Below are 15,423 nucleotides of genomic sequence, written 5' to 3' on the forward strand. Positions count from 1 at the left end.
AAGGCAACTGCCTGCTGAACCTGGGTGTCTGGACCTGTAAGAAGTCCTTAACTGTCTGCACAAATTTTGCTTTTTCTTCCATCTTTTTTTAAGACCTCTTCAGCCTTAAGTTGCTTAAGTTGCTTTTGTGCAAGGGGGCATCCAACAATTTAGATTTAACATAGTCTGGCAAGGGCTGTTCCTTAAGCCATGCATGTCTTCTTGGACAGAACTGGTAACTGCTACCGGGAAAGAAGCTTTTACGGCATCAAAACCACAGTGCAAGGTGTGTTTAGTTACTTGACAGGCAGAATGCATTAACTCTTGTAACTCTTTAGATTCTGCACAGAAAGGAAGGCATTTTTTGTTTGAGGAGTTCCAGGGTAGGTTTCTGAAATTTTAGCATATGGAACTGGCAATTTAGTGCTCTAATAACAAGAGTAGCAGAGGTGTATACTTTTTTACCCCATCTGTCTAGTGCTCGGGAATCCTACTGAAGTGGTGGGATTCTTAGCAGTGTGTGCTTTAATTCCTTTAGGCCCTTGAGAAATTACCTCAGGGTCAGCAGTCAGATTTTTAAAAAGAAACTTGTGTGAGTCAGGGACTCTGTAATACCAGTCTGGTTTTCTGGGTGCAGGAGTGAGGGTGTCAGGAGTCAAACTGGATTCCAGGGAAGCATCTTCCACAACATCCAGGACTGGGGGAATAGCCAGGGCTCTGTGCTGTGGAAGACCTAAGATTTCCCAGAGTCTCTTTTTAGACTGAGGGTAGTCCTGACTTTCCCATTGGAAATGCTCCCTTAAGGTATGAAGGGTTTCACCAAAGGAAAAGTCCTCTGGGGGAGAGGCTGAAGGAATGGAATCCTCTGCATCAGAATCCTCATAAGCAGAGAGGGGCTGCATGTCTTCACATTCAGATGCATCAGAGTCATCAGACTCCTGTTCAGACAAACTTACAGGGGACAGATCTCTTTCTTTTGGAAGGGTAGCTTGGCTTCCCCTGATCAGCATGTTAAGGACGGAGGCAAGGAAGCAGGTGCCTGAGATTGGGTCGTCGGTTTCTTGGGTGTAGTTCGTACCCTGGGCCTAAGAAATTTGGTAGTTTTCAAAAGAACGATAGACACAAAAGAAGTCGTTGGTTTGTATCTAGAATCGGTAGTACGAAGTACTTCCTTAGAAGCCGGTGCCTGCTCAGTGGCTCCGGACCCATCCAAAGGAGAGGCAACCACAGGATCCTCCAAAAGGGTCCCGGGTAGCAGCCTGCAAATCCACAGAGGCAGGCTGCAAAAGCACCTCACTGAGGACCGGAGAACTGACGACTAGCTTAATGGAAGCGTCGTTGGTAGGTTTGGACCTATGCAGTCTGTCTCTGTCTTTATCTTTGGAAGATCTACTGTCGGATGGCTTACTGAAGCCATATCGGAATTTGTGGACTGTAAGCGAAAATATCTAGCTACAATAAGGGCCCGATGTATAGTTCTGGCGTTGAACAAAGCACAGAAGCGACAGCGAGGGACATCATGGTCTGGGCCTAAGCAAGTGATGCGGTAAGAATGAAAGTCTCGGTGTGGTACTTGCTTTTCCACAGGCGAGACAATTAACTTTTTCTGACATCTGTTAGTGCAAGAAAAAAGGATCCCCAACAGGGTACTTGGCTTTAGAAGACTTCAGCTTCAATTCGGAAGATGAATCTCCGGTAGCTGCCGACCAGCACTCATGTGAACTGCTTCTGCTTCGGGCTCCGCGGCAATAAAGACTGATGAAATGGCGTCGGCTGTCTTACTTTATACTACTGACGTCAGTCCAGAAATGACAGCAACCGATGCAGAAACACTAAGCCTCTGGTATTCGGGCCGGCCGAGAGCTACCCTGGCAGGGATAACTCAAATGTGATGACTGCAACAGTGAAACACGAAGAAAGTACAGTTGTGTACATGTACCATAAATGTAGATGTTAGAGTGTATTCACTGTTGCAGTCATTACATTTCGGTAATCTGCTGGCAGGTTGCCCTCAGTCGGCCTAAATTCCAAAGTCTTGGGTCCTGCGTCGGTTGCTGTCGCCCCTTCCATGACGTCAGGTCGTCAGGGGTATAAAACATACAGCCGACGCCATTTTCTTTAGTTTTTCTTGCCCCTGATGTCAGATGCCCCCCAAAAGGTTGCAAATATATATATATATATATATATATATATATATATATATATATATATATATATACACACATATATATATATATATATATATATATATATATATATATACATGCATCAATATAAACTTTACCTTCATCTACCACCACATAGGTTGTAGAAGATGGAGAAGGAACGATAAACTTCAGAATGAAAGGGGGATAGTGGGTGGGTAACCTGGACTGCAACAGTGAATACACTCTAACATCTACATTTACGGTACGTGTACACAACTGTACTATGTTCTTCGTGTTTCACTGTTGCAGTCATTACATTTGGGTAGAATCCCAAAGCTATGGTTGGGAGGCTGGAGCTAAACAGCATTAGGTGCGGCTATAAGGCCCTGCAGCACTGGAGTGGCAAAGCCTGCCCTGGACTTAGAGAGGCAAATGGTAATGCTTTGTAAAGGTGTGAACAGAACTCCAAGTAGCAGCCTCTAGAATGTCTTTGGTTGGTTCTCCTCTGAGAAAGGCTGCTGAACTAGCTGCCGCTCTTGTGGAATGAGACCTAATGCCCTTGGGCACAGGTTTACCAAGGTGTAAGTAGCAGAAATGGATGCAGTGGCTTATCCACTTTGAAACTGTCTGCTTTGAAATAGCCTTTCCTTCTGATCCTGCAGCATATGACAATAGTAATTGCTCAGTTTTTCTTGGAGATTTTGTCTTGCTCGAGTAGAATCTTAGCTGTCTGTGTACGTCCAAGGAATGCAGAATTCTCTCCCCCTTGTTCTACGGGTTTGGATAAAAAAGTTGGCAGATGAATTGTTTGGTTAAGAGCCACACTGGAAACCACCTTAGGCATACAAATAGGATTTGTCCTCAGAGACACCCTATCTGGGTAAAATATGATAAAAGGCTCTATAGCCATGAGGGCCTGTAGCTCCGAAACTCTTCTTGCTGAAGTAATTGCTAGTAGCAGAGCTGTTTTCCATGATAAGAACTTTAGATCAGCGGTAGCAGCTGGTTCAAATGGAGGCAGGGTGAGCTTTTCCAACACATAATTGAGGTCCCAAGCAGGTAATGGTGATCTTCTAGGAGACTATACATTTTTGGCTCCTCTTACTGGTTTAGTAAAGGATGAGAAAAAGATTGGTGGCTCTGTATTGTAATGAGCCGAAATGGCAGAGGCATGGATTTTGATTAATGAGAAAGATAGGCCTTTGTCAAGCATCTCAGTTAAGCATTGTAATATCTGAGGAATATTTGGTTCTGCTGCATCAGTTCCTTGTGCTTGATTCCAAGCACAGAATCTCTTCCATTTGTCAGCATAAGATTTTCTAGTACTAGGCCTTCTGGCTTCCAAAATGACATCCATCACAGCTTTACTGAGAGGTGTTATTTGTATAACTACATGATTAGCCATGCTGCCAGGTTCAGAGTCTGTAGTTGATTGTGCAGGATCCGATTGTTTTGCTGGGACAGTAGTTGTGGTCTTTGAGGCAAGGTCCAAGCTGCGTATTGAGCCAAGTTCCTTACGATTGGGTACCAGTATTGGCGGGGCCAGTCCGGGGCAATTAATATCATCTTTGGCTTCTCTTGTCTGACTTCTAGGAGGACCTTGGGTAGAAGAGGCAGAGGAGGAAAGGCGTAAACTGAAGGATAGGGTGTCCACTTTTCATGCTTGTCTGTGATAAGTTCTTGTGCAGAATGTTTTCAATTGATAATTTTGAGGAGAGACAAATAGATATATGTCTGGGCTCCACCATTTCTCTGTTATCATGCTGAAGACTTGTGGATTTAGTTACCACTCGTAAGGATCCATAAGGTTTCTGCTTAAATCGTCTGCCAGAGTGTTTTGTTTTCCTGGCAGGAATTGAGCTTGAAGATGTATTTGGTAGGTCAAAGCTGTGTCCCACAGTCTCCATGGCTAATCTGCAAAGGGCATAGGAGTGTGTGCTCCCTTGCTTGTTTATATACCACATGCCTGTGGTGTTGTCCGTCTTTATCAGTAGTTGTCCTGGATGAAGTTAAGTCCTTGAAGGCTGTTAGGGCATTCTGAACAGCTAGCATCTTTCTGGTTGATATGTAGATGCATTTGTTTGGGTGTCCATAAGCCCTGAATGCATCTTCCTGCCATGTGGGCCCTCCAGGCATAATCTGATGTGTCTGTTGTCAAGGTTTGGCTGGCAGGGGATAGAGTGAAGGGCAGTCCCATGTATTGTTGACATGCCTTTGCCCACCATAGAAACTCCTGTTACAGGCAGGGAATGAGAGGAATCATTGTTTCCAGACTGTGTGAATGTTGACCCCATAAACTTTTTAGGTACTATTAAAAGTTTCCTCATATGCAGTCTTGCATATGGAATTAGTAGGATGCAGGATGCAATGAAGCCCAGAGCCGGCAGGATTTGCCTTGCAGAAGACTGGGTTTTTGTTGCCATCAGTTTGAAGTACGCAGTCAGTTGCCTTGCTTGTCTGGCGTGAGATAAGCCATCTGGGCAGTTGTATCCAAGCTTGCACCCAGGAATGTTAACTTTTGAGAGGGTACCAGTTGTGATTTCTTTTCGTTTATTGTGTACCCTAGGCATGTTAGAAGCCTTTTTACAAACGCCAGGCATCGAAGAAAAGTGTCCTTGTTCTCTGCTTGAATGAGACAGTCGTCCAAGTAAGGATATATTTGTATACTTCTGCAAAGTGCAATTACTGGTGCCAGGCACTTTGTAAAGACCCTGGGTGCAGTAGATTAGCCAAAGGGCAGTGCAAAGAGTTTGTAATGCATTATGCCAGCCTTGAATCTGAGGTTTCTTCTGCACGATTGTCTTATTGGGACATGCAGGTATGCCTCTTTTAGGTCTAAAGTCACCAGCCAAGCATTCTTGCCCAGCATGGGCAGAAGCTGCTGCAAAGTCAGCATTTTGAATTTTGGAATGTCCAGGAGTGTGTTCAAAATCGATAAATCCAGTATTGGCCGCCAGGCCTTGTCCTTTCTTGGTACCAAGAACATTCTTGAGTAAAACCCTTGTCATTTTTCCTGTTCTTATACTGCCTGAATGGCTCCTGTATCCATGAGGGATGTAACCTGTTTTTGTGCCTCTGCCCATTAATTTTTTGGCAGATCTGGCCAACCATTCGCCATTGGAAGAGTGTGGAAATGGAATCTGTATCCCAGTGATACGATGTTTAGTACCCACTTGTCCTAGGTTATTAACTGCCAATTTTGAGCAAAAAGTGCTAATTTTCCCCCTATGGGTGCTGCCAAAAGATACATGCTTGGTGTAGGCAGACGGAAGTCATTGGGATTGAGATTTGGAGGTGGAGGCGCCCCATTGGTTTGATCTGTATGAATCTTGCGCCTGGTATCTGGAACCCTTAGGGCATCTGGATTTGCCCCTTTGACCTCTGTCTGACACAAGAAAGGATCAATGTTTTTGTAGGCCAGTGTCTACTGAATCTAGGTGGCTGTACTTGTAAGAAGTCTTTAACAGTTTGCATAGACTTAGCTTTTTCTTCCATTTTCTTTAAAACCTCTTCTGCCTTAATACCAAACAGAGAATCATGCTGTAAAGGTGCATCTAGCAGTTTAGCTTTAACATGATCAGGCAAATTTTGCTCCTTTAACCAGGCATGCCTCCTAATCACAGATCCAGTAACTGCAGCCCTGCAGGAGGCCTCCAAGGAATCAAAACATTGCAAAGTATGCTTTCCAACTTGTTCAGCTGCATGCAATAATTCCTGCAATTCTTTATTTTCTGCACATTCTGAAATCAACATTATTTTCTGTTTCAGCAATCCCATAACATGCTGTTGGTACTTAAGCATATGAAATTGACATTTTAAGGCCCTGATTGCCAAGGTTGCAGAGGTATAAACCTTTTTTCCCCATCTGTCTAGTGCCCTTGAATCTCTGTCAGTGGGGGTAGGATTTTTTGCTGTTGAGGCCTTAACTCCCTTTGGACCCTGTGAAATAGTTTCAGGATGAGCAGCAGGGTTTCTAAATAAAAAAGTTTATGTGAGTCAGGGACCCTGTAATATCTGTCAGGCTTACTGGGAGCTGGAGGCAAGGAGTCAGGGGTCAAGCTTGACTCCAAAAACACATCATCCACAATGTCTAAAACAGAGGGAATGGCTAAAGGCTTGTGCTGAGGGAGAAGGAAATCCCCGAGCCTCTTTTTAGATTCTGAGAAGTCCTGACTCTCCCAATGAAAATGCTCCCTCAAAGCATGCAAGGTTTCTCCAAAAGAATAACCCCCTGGAGGAGATGCAGATTGAATAGACTCCTCAGCATCAGAATCCTCATAGGGAAGTATAGATAATTCCTGATCAGGAGAGGAATCAGAAGAACTAGAAACCTGATCTGAAGATTCATAATCAGTGCCTTGCCTAGGCCTCTTATCTGGAGGGGGGATGGGAACCCCTGATCAAGGTAATAAGGTCTTTTGATCATCTGTTTTTTTAGGCATAGAGGCCTGTGCACGTGGCTCATGCGTCAGTTTTTTAGTTTTAGAAGTTGCTTTTGTCTTTGTTTTGCAGCTGTCGTTGGTTTGATATACAACTGTTGAGGTCTGAATACACCCTCAGAAGCCGGTGCCTGCTCAGCGGCTCCGGAACCATCCACGGGAGATACATCCGTCGATCAAATACCTTGAGTATCTTGTAGCATGCCGGACTCCACATGGGTGTCGGTAGAGGCCTGAGACACAAAGGTAGCAGGTATCAGGGGCTGCGAAAGCACCTCACCGAGTACTGGCGAACCGGCGACTGGCTTAGGAGAAGCTTCGTCTGTTTTGGATCTCGACTGCCTCTGTCCTTTTCTTTGCATTTTTTTATGTACTCAGGTAGTCGGATTGCTATCTGATGACATTTCTGGGTAGTTAAATCCGTTTCCAAAATACTTTGATGCAAAAATATACCGACGCTTAATAGTGCATTGGTTAAATCTAGCACAAAACCGACAGCCAGGCACGTTGTGATCAGGGCCTAGGCAAGGAATACAGTATAAATGGAAATCCTTATGAGGTATTTGCTTCCCACAAGTAATACAATTATTAACTTTTTCTGACATCGGTAAAAAGCAAGAAAAAAGTTTCCCCAACGGGGTACTTAGCTTTAGAGAAGACTTCGGTTCTGAAACTCAAACTTGAATATTTCAGTAGTCGGCTGACCGGCACTTGCGAAATGCTTCTGCTTCAGGCACCACGCGGCAAGAAAGACTGAAGAAAATGGTGTCGGCTGCATGTTTTATACCCCTGATGACCTGACATCATGGAAGAGACGACAGCAACCGACGCAGGACCCAAGACCAAGACTTTGGAATTCAGGCTGAATGAGTGCAACCTGCCAGCAGATTACCCAAATGTAATGACTGCAACAGTGAAACACGTAGAACATCATCTGCTATAATGGAGCTTAAGAAAATTCTGGGAAAAATAATTGTTTTCAGCAAGGAACATTACTTACAGATGGGAACAAGAATGTGATTTGCAACAGTGAAGGTGTGTCGGGGGGGGGGGGGGTGGCCCAAAAGGGAAAGCATAACAAATGAGGGTAGATTTTTGAAGAAATTTATGAAAACATTTAGCATGGAAGATGTGAATTCAGTAACAGGAGTCTGGAGTGAATTTACATATTATTCCCCACGATATAAAAACTGGGTTAGGCTAGACAGAATTTACAGTTCACAAAAACATGTGCATTTAATTGAAGGTCTTGATATGCACCCAATAACTATTTCAGATCATGTGCCAATAATAACTAAAATAAAAACACAGGGTAATGAAATAAAATTGAGACACTGGTGCTTTTCCACCTGTTGAAAAGAGGAAGTTAAGGAATGTGTAGTGGAGATTATTTAGGAGCTATTAGAGAGCATAGAAATTTCTTCTGAAAATATAGCTAAAGTGTGGGATTAAATTAAGGTGGAGTTTAAAAATAGGGTGGAAATGAAAGAAAGGCAGCAATGGTTAAGAAGTAACAAGAATTATTTAGAGGGGCTGACAAATGTTAAAGTATTGAAGAATAGAGGGAATCTCAAAGAAAAAGAAGAGGATCAACTACTGAGTGCCAAGCACAAAATAAGGGATTACCTTGATAATATGTATGAGTTCACAAAGACTGCTGTTAAGCAACTGTTTTTTGATACGAGCACAAAAACTTTTAGCACAATGACTCGGGCAAAAGAAACTAGAAAGGGCTGTCACCAAGCTTAGGGAGCCTATAACAAGGAATGTAACAAGAGTTCCTGTAGAGGTATTAGAAATATTTTGGAAATTCTATAAAAGTCTGTATAAAGCAGAGAAATATGGGACTCAAGAAAAGATACAAATGGGAATGTTTATGGAAGAATCAAATCTGCCAAGGTTAAGAGGGTATATGAGGCTCAATTACTAACAGGATAGAAGGAGAGGACATACAAATTGTGATGTAATAACCAATCTACAGGAAAGTCCCCGGGAATAGATGGCATTCCTGTGGAAGTTTGGAAGTTGGGAGGGGAAAAAATGATAAAGATCTGGAAGGTTTTGTTCAGCAGTATTTTATAAGGACGAGAAGTACAGTACAGTTTTGTACCTACCATAAATGTAGATGTTAGACTGTACACTCTGCTGCAATCATCACACTTGGATTATCCTGTCGTCAGGCGGTCCCGCAGTCGGCCGGAATTCCAAAGTCTTGGTCCGGCGTCGGTTGCTGTCGCTTCTTCCCTGACATCAGTGCGCCAGGGGTATATATAATGCATCCGATGCCATTTTCTTCGGTTTTTCTTGCCCCAGATGTCAGGTGCCCCCAAAAAAGTGGTCAGTAATTAGTACCAAATTAAGTAATTTTTGCACAAACACAAAATCCCTCCAGCTATAAGCAAATACATCAGGAAGGTATTGTAGAGATTTAGTCAGTTAGATCAGAGGGGACGGAGGGAGGGTAACCTGGACTGCAGCAGGGTGTACACTCGAACCTCTACATTTATGGTAGGTACAAAACTGTACAATGTTCATCATGTTACCCTGCTGCAGTCATCACACTTGGGTAGAATCCCAAAGCTAAGGATGGGTGGAGGAGTTATAGAGGGTTAGAGGAGGCTAGAAGGCCCTGCAGAACTGCAGTGGCGAAGCCAGCTCTAGTCTTAGAGTAAAGTGGTAAGTGATAGTGTTTGGTAAAGGTGTGTACTGAACTCCAAGTTGCAGCTTCCAAAATCTGCTTGGTTGGAACTCCCCTGAGGAAGGCTGTAGATGTAGCTGTTGCCCTGGTAGAGTGGGGCCTAATGGTAGCAGGAACTGGTTTTCCATGATGGGTATAGCAAAAACGAATGCAATGTCCTATCCATTTGGAAATGGTTTGTTTTGATATAGACTTCCCTTGTGAAGCTGTAGCATAGGATACAAAGAGCTGGTCAGATTTTCTGAAAACCTTAGTTTTATCCAAGTAGTAACGGAGTTGCCTGTGAATGTCCAAGGAATGCAGGAGTCTTTCTCCTTTGTTCTGTGGATTTGGGAAGAAGGTGGGTAAGTGGATGGTTTGATTTAAAGCCACACTGGAAACCACCTTAGGCATGAAGGAAGGATTAGTTCGTAGAGAAACTCTGTCTTGATGGAAAATGAGGAAAGGTTCCACTGCCATTAGTGCCTGCAGCTCTGAGACTCTTCTAGCTGAAGTTAATGCTAGCAGCAGGGCAGTCTTCCATGATAGAAACTGTAGATCTGCAGAGAAAGCTGGTTCAAAGGGAGGTAGCGTAAGTTTTTCCAGAACAAAATTGAGGTCCCATGTTGGTGTAGGTGCTCTCTTGGGGGGGGCCTAATGTTTGTTGCCCCTCTGAGGAACTGTCTTAGAAGTGGATGCGAAAATAAGGGTGGATCCGTGTTGTAGTGGGCTGAAATAACTGATGCATGGATTTTAATGGAAGAAAAAGAAAGTCCTTTGTGCAACATCTCAGTTAAGTACTGTAGAATCTGAGGCATGTGAGGCTGAAGTGTGTTTTGGTCTTTAGCTTGGTTCCAGGAACAAAACCTTTTCCATCTGTCCGAATAGGCCTTCCTGGTGCTGGTCCTCCTAGCTTCCAGAATAACATCCATAACTGCTTGGGAAAGAGGAGCTGGCTGGATGCTTAGGTGATTTGCCATGCAGCCAGATTTAAGGTTTTGAGCTGGCTGTGAAGAATCTGATTGTTTTTCTGTGTGAGCAAATGGGCACTTTGTGGTAAAATCCAAGGTGGGCCCTGGGCCATATTCCTCAATAGTGGGTACCAGTGCTGGCGTGGCCAGTCTGGGGCTATGAGTATCAGTCATGGTCTCTCCTTTCTGACTTTCAAAAGCACCTTTGTGAGGAGAGGCAATAGAGGGAAGGCATATACTGTCAGGTTTTTCCAACTGAATGAGAGTGTGTCCACTTTCCAAGCTCGATGGTGCAGTGTCCTTGTACAAAATTTTGTTAGTTGAAAGTTTTGAGGACTGGCAAACAGGTCTATGACTGGAAGGCCCCATTTCTGAGTTATCATTGCAAATACTTGTAGATCCAGTTTCCACTCGTGGGGATCCATGATGTTTCTGCTGACGTAGTCTGCCAATGTGTTCTTTTTTCCTGGCAGGAATTGAGCTTGTAACTGAACTTGGTAAGCCAGAGCTATGTTCCACAAGGTCATTGCTTCCCTGCATAGAGTGTAGGAGTGTATACCCCCTTGTTTGTTTATGTACCACATAAATGTGGTGCTGTCCGTCCTCATTGTAAGTTGTCCTGGATGTAATAGATTCTTGAAGGCTGTCAGAGCATTCTGTACAGCTAGCATCTCTTTGTGATTGATGTGCAGATTCCTTTGATCTGCAGTCCATACGCCTTGAATGCACTGTCCTGCCATGTGTGCCCCCCAGGCGTAGTCAGATGCATCTGTTGTCATAGTTTGCCTGGCTGGGGGCAAGGTGAAAGGCTGACCCTTGTTGAGGTGACATGCCTGTGACCACCATAGAAACTCCTGCTGTAGGCAGGGAATGAGAGATATCATTGTGTCCAAGCTGTGGCTGTGTTGAGACCATACGCTTTTTAGGTACCACTGTAATTTCCTCATATGCAGCTTTGCAAATGGTATTAGTAGTATGCAAGATGCCATGAAGCCCAAGGCCTGCAGAATTTTTCTTGCAGGTAGTTGGGTCTTTGTTGCCATTGTTTTGAAATATTGAGTCAGTTGTAGTTGTTTGTCTGGCGTCAGATAAGCCTTCTGGTCCGTTGTATTCAAGCTGGCACCCAGGAATGTCATATTTTGTGAGGGTACTAGTTTTGATTTCTTTTCGTTTACTGTGTACCCCAGGTAACTTAGAAGATGTTTTACAAAAGCCAGATGTTGTAAGAGGATGTCCTTGCTTTCTGCTTGGATGAGGCAGTCGTCCAGGTATGGGTATATTTGAATTCCTCTGTCTGCAGTATGCAATTACTGGTGCCAGGCATTTTGTGAAGACCCTGGGCGCAGTAGATAAGCCAAAGGGCAGTGCAGAGAATTGGTAATGGGTTGAACCTGCAATGAAACGGAGGTATCTTCTGCAGCTTTGTCTGATAGGGACATGCAGGTATGCCTCCTTGAGGTCCAACGTTACTAGCCATGCTTTCATGTCCAACATGGGAAGAAGCTGCTGTAGTGTTAGCATCTTGAATTTGGGTACTTGTAAGAAGGTGTTTAGAATTGAAAGGTCCAGAATTGGTCTCCAGGCATTGTCCTTTCTGGGAACTAGAAAGAGTCTTGAGTAAAATCCTTGGCCTTGCTCTCTAGTAGGTACCAGGTGAATGGCTCTCATGTCCATGAGAGCTGTAATTTGTTTTTGTGCCTCTGCCCATTGATTTTGTGGCAGGTTTGGCATTCCTCTTTTCATTGGCAAGGTGTGAAAATGGAATCTGTATCCTCGTGAAATTATGTCTAAGACCCATTTGCCCTTTGTGACAATGCGCCAGTTGTCTGAAAAAAGTGCGAGTTTTCCTCCCAAGGGGGCTGCCAAGAGAGTGTTGCTTGGCCAGATGAGGTGCAAGTCATTGAGTTTGCCTTCTGGTAGTTTGGGACCTGTCTTTTCCTCCCTACTGTGTTGCAGTGCCCCATTGTCGAGGTTTGTACTGGGCTTGTGGTTGTCCTCTGCCTCTTGGACGTCTGTATTTACCCCTCTGTGGTCTGTCAGTAGCTGGAAAGGACCAATTTTTTGTTGGCCAAATTCTGCTGAAGCGAGGGGGCTGTACCTGTAGGAAATCTTTGACTGTCTGCATAGATTTTGCATTATCCTCCATTTTCTTTAAGACTTCTTCTGCTTTAACTCCAAAAAGAACATCCTGCTGTAAGGGAGCATCTAGAAGCTTTGCTTTAACATGATCAGGCAGAGTTTGTTCCTTTAACCAAGCATGCCTACGTATAACAGACCCAGTGACAGCTGCTCTGCAGGAAGCCTCCAAAGAATCAAACCCACATTGTAAAGTATGTTTGCCCACCTGTTCAGTTGCATGCAACAGATCCTGCATTTCTTTCAATTCAGACTGTTGAGGGAGTGTGCTCATTTTTTGTCTTAACTGAGACATTAGAAATTGTTGATATTTTAGCATGTGAAATTGGCAATTTAGTGCCCTCATAGTTAGAGTGGCTGAAGTGTAAACCTTTTTCCCCCACCTGTCTAGTGCTCTGGAGTCCCTTTCAGAGGGTACAGGATTTTTTATCATAGAAGCCTTAGCCCCTTTAGGACCCTGGGAGATCGTCTCTGGATCAGCAACAGGGCTTTTATAAAGAAATTTGTGGGAATCAGGCACTCTATAGTATCTGTCAGGTTTGGCTGGAGCAGGAGGCAGAGAATCTGGGTTCAAACTGGATTCTAAGTAAACATCATCCACAATGTCTAAAATGGGGGGAATGGCAAGTGGTCTGTGCTGGGGGAGTAAAAGAAACTCTCTGAGCCTTTTCTTTGAGTCAGAGTAGTCCTGACCTTCCCAGTGAAAATGTTCCCTCATAGTGTGTAAAGTTTCCCCAAAGGAGTAGTCTTCAGGAGGAGACGCTGAGGGAATAGAATCCTCAGCATCAGAATCTTCATACGGGGAGAAGGAGTAATCTTGGTCCTCAGAGGAGCCTGAGGAAATAGACACTTGTTCAGAGGAGGCATAATCTTCCTCTTGTCTGGGCCTTTTGTCGGGTGGGGGTTGGGAACCCCTGATTAAAGAGATCAAATCTTCAGCCATTTTGAGCATCTGTTTCTTAGGCATGGGGCCTGGAACTGTAGACTGAAGTGCAGTCTTTTTAGGTTTAATAGGAGTCTTGATCTTAGGATACGTTTTAAAGGTGAGCGTCGTCGGTCTGAAGACGCCTTCGGAAACCGAAGGTGTTTCTGTAGCACCGACATCTTTTTCACCAGTGTCGTCGGTAGGGGCTAGACAAAATGGCTGCGTCGGCCTAGTACTCTCCGCCAAAAGCTCCGAAGCAGTCTCGGGTTCCAGATCTGTGGTAGTCGGGGGCTGCGTCGGAGCCTCACTGAAGACTGGTGAACCGGAGACCGGACCAGCCGAGGCCTCGGAGTCTGGCTTGGGTCTAGGCTGCCTGTCCTTATCCTTGCGTTTTTTGTGCACGCCGGTAGTCGGTTGCTCCGACGGCATAGTGTAGTTAAATTTTCTACCGAAGTAGTGTTGTGCGAAATCAAAGCGTCTTTTTATAGTACGCTTATTAAACCTAGCACAAAAAAGTACAGTTTTGTACCTACCATAAATGTAGATGTTCGAAGATCCACATTGCTGCAGTCCTTACACTTGGGTAGTCCGCTGTCCTCGGTCGGCCCGAATATCAAAGTATTAGGCTGACGTCGGTCAAGGCGCTTAAGACTGACATCAGGACGTCAGGATACAAATGCGCATGACCGACGTCATATCCTCAGTCTTTTCTTGCCCCAGATGTCAGAAGACCCTAAACAGAAAGGTCAAAACCAAAAGACAGCAAAAAATAACCAACCACCCTTGTACTAACCATATGTACAATATATACAATATTCACAATATGTACAACCCAAACCACACAACCGCCTCTAACTACAGAGGGAAGGAGGGAGGGAATTGGACTGCAGCAATGTGGATCTTGAACATCTACATTTATGGTAGGTACAAAACTGTACTATGTTCTTCATCTCACATTGCTGCAGTCCTTACACTTGGGTAGAATCCCAAAGCAGAGATAAGGGAGGATGGCAAACCTATAAAGCAGTAGGAGCTGCCAAAATGCCCTGTAAAATTGCAGTGGCAAAACCAGCCCTCGATTTAGAGTAAAGTGGAAGGTGATAATGCTTAGAGAAAGTATGCACTGAACTCCAAGTAGCTGCCTCCAAAATATCTTTAGTCGCCACCCCCCTTAAAAAAGCTGTAGAAGTGGCAGTAGCCCTAGTGGAATGAGGCCTAATCCCAGCTGGAATCTCCTTACCATGATGGGAATAACAGAAGGCAATGCAAAACCCCATCCACTTAGAAATAGTTTGTTTTGACACAGGCTTGCCCTGAGAACCCAAAGCAAAAGAAACAAATAACTGCTGAGACTGCCTGAACCCTTTAGTTCTGCTCAAATAATATCGCAACTGCCTGTGTATATCCAAGGTGTGCAAAATCTTTTCCCCTTTATTTTGGGGGTTTGCATAAAAAGTAGGCAAATGAATAGTTTGGTTTAAAGCCACACTAGAAACCACTTTAGGCATAAAGGAAGGATTAGTACGCAAAGATACCCTATCCTTATGGAAAATTAAGAAAGGCTCAACTGCCATAAGGGCCTGTAGTTCAGAAACCCTTCTCGCAGAGGTAATGGCTAACAAAAAAGCAGTCTTCCATGATAAATATTTCAACTCAGCAGTAGCTGCAGGCTCAGAAGGTTGTAGAGTGAGTTTCTCCAACACAAAATTGAGATCCCAAGCAGGAGTAGGAGCTCTCCGTGGGGGTCTTATATTCTTTGCCCCTCTAAGGAATTGCTTAAACAAAGGATGAGAAAACAATGGTGGGTCACAGTCATAGTGAGCAGAAATTGCTGCAGCATGAACCTTAATAGAAGAGAAGGACAAACCTTTGTCCAGTAACTCAGTAAGATATTGCAGAGCCACACAAATTAGGCTTAGAAACATCAAATGCCTTTGCTGCACTCCAGAATAAAAATCTCTTCCATTTATCTGCGTACACTTTCCTTGTACTAGGCCTTCTGGCCTCCAAAATAACATTCAAAACTTGCTGTGGAAGCTGAGACCCTCCAGGGTTTAGAACAGAATATGCCAGGCTGTCAGGTGAAGAGATTGAAGTTTGACATTGAGTAAATGACCGTTCTCCTGAGACAGCAGGTGTGGAATCGAAG

This window comes from Protopterus annectens, chromosome 8.part0 (assembly GCF_019279795.1).
Source record: "Protopterus annectens isolate FY-2018-M chromosome 8.part0, PAN1.0, whole genome shotgun sequence".
NCBI lineage: Eukaryota > Metazoa > Chordata > Ceratodontiformes > Protopteridae > Protopterus > Protopterus annectens.